This window comes from Rhincodon typus, chromosome 48, assembly GCF_021869965.1.
Source record: "Rhincodon typus isolate 14 chromosome 48, sRhiTyp1.1, whole genome shotgun sequence".
NCBI lineage: Eukaryota > Metazoa > Chordata > Chondrichthyes > Orectolobiformes > Rhincodontidae > Rhincodon > Rhincodon typus.
Window position 1 is genome coordinate 167,682 of NC_063379.1, and position 2,659 is coordinate 170,340.

The window sequence follows — 2,659 nt, forward strand, 5'->3', positions numbered from 1 at the left end:
CTGAAATACCCCAATATACACAAACCCCAAAATACACCCACATACTGGAAAACCCCAATGCACGCCACCTCAAAATACACCCAAATACTGAAATACCCCAACACAGACCCCAAAATACTCCCACATACTGAAATGTGCCAATACACATCCTCTCAAAATACACCTACTTACTGAAGTACCCAATATACACAGCCCCCAAAATAAACCTATATACTGAAGTACCCCAATACACACCCCAAAAATACACATATACCTAGTGAAATACCCCAATACGCATATGCCCAAAATACACCATACACTGAAATACCCCAATAAACACACCCCAAATACACCTATACACTGAATACCCCAAAACACACCCTCCCAAAATATCCCATACACTGAATACCCCAAAACACACTCTCCCAAAATACACCCATACATTGAAATACCCCAAAACACCCTCCCAAAATACACCCATACACTGAAACACCCCAATACACACACCGCAAATAAACTCATATACTGAATATCCCAAAACATAACCCTGTAAAGTACACCCATATACTAAAAAAAACCCAAAACATGAATGCCAAAGTACACCCATATACTGAAATACCCCTGTACATACCCCAAAATACACCCATATGCTAAAATACCCCAATATACACTCCCACAACATAGATCCATATACTGAAATACCACAGTACACAAACCCACAAAATGCACCCATATACTCAAATACCCCAATACACACGGCCCCGAAGAGCTCCCATATGGTATAATACACCAATACATACCCCACAAACTATACCCATATAGGGGAATACCCCAATAAAGAGCCTTCAAAATATGCCCATATGCTGAAATACACCAATATGCAACACCCAAAGTACACACTTATGCTGAAATATCCCAATATTCCCCCAAAAAATACACATATCCAGAATAACCCCAAAAACACATGACCAAAATACACCCATACAGTGAAATACCTCCAACACACACCCCAAAAAATGCCCATATATTGAAATACCCCCATACACGCTTCCCCAAAATAAACCACATACTGAAATACCCCGGTACTCACCACCCAAAAAATATACCCATGTATTTTAATATCCCAATACATACACCAATATACTGGAACATCCCAATGCAGACCCCACTCAAAATACACCCATGTACTGAAATACCCCAATACAAATGCCCCCAAAATACATCAATATACTGGAACATCCCAAAGCAGACCCCACCTAAAATACACCCATGTACTGAAATACCCCAATACACACACCCCAAGATAAAGCAATATATAGAAATACCCCAATACAAACCCAATCAAAAGGCACCTATACACTGAAATACCCCAATATGCACCCCCACAAAATTATCCACTCACTGAAATACCTCAATACACACATGCCCAAAGTACACCCATACACCGAACGACCCCAATTAACATTCCCTAAAATATACCCCCATCCTGAAATAACCAAATACACACACACAACACACAGACTTATACTGAAATTCCCCAATGCAAAAAATACACCCATATATTGTAATACGCCAAGACAGACCCCACACAAAATACATATACTGAAATACCCTAATACACACCCCCAAAAGGCAACCATATATTGAAATACCCCAAAACACACCTCCTCCATTATACACCCATGTATTGAGATACCCCAATACACACACCCCCAAAATATACCCATACACTGAAATACCCCTAAGATACCAGATTATACACCCATATACTGGAATACTCAATACACACCCTCCCAAAATACACTCATATCCTGAAATATCCAATACACACACCGTCCCAAAATACACCCATATACTGAAATAATCCAATATAGAAACCTCCCCAAAATATATCTATATACTGACATACCCCAATACACACCTTCCCAAAGTACTGCCATATACTGAAATACACCAATATAGAAACCCCCAACACATACACACACAAAATACACCTGTATACTGAAATATCCCAATACATCTGCCCAAATCCATCAGGGCCCTTATTCCTATGTTGACCCTCAGTTGCTCCCCACAATTGAAGGATTTGTGTGAGGACGTGGAGAGATTTGCTCCCGCCCGATCCCGTACGTGGTGGAGTTTCAGAGATTAGGAGTGGGATCTTAATCAAACGGATCAGATCCTGAATCGGGGGTGAACTGCGGATTAGGTAAGGCCCTACCACCTCCCATCCAAACCCCAACCTCCACCCCACGAGGGAGTCAGGAATGAGAGGCCACGGTTTCACAAGAAGGGAACTCCTTTATTCCAAGGCTTTGGCGGGAATTCTCTCCCTCAGGAAACAACAGCATCAGGCATAAGCATTGTTCCCGTGGCTGAGTTGACAGATTTCCTTTTGGCGAATGATTGACAGCCATAAGGTGGCAGGTAGGAGATTGGTGTTATATCATTTTGATCATCCAGCAATCTACTGACTAGTCTTCCTGTGGAACAGGATCACTAAAGGGGCTGAATGGCCTCCTCCTGTTCCTGTACCCTCAGTCCTCGCTGGGATTTTTTTCTGTCTCTCTCTGTGAGGGAGGGATTGGCTGAGGGGAGACTGTCCCATCTTGGATGGACTGAGAAGACAGCTATACGGTCAGCTCACATTTCCCTGCAGCCCACTGGTATCTTCACCAAT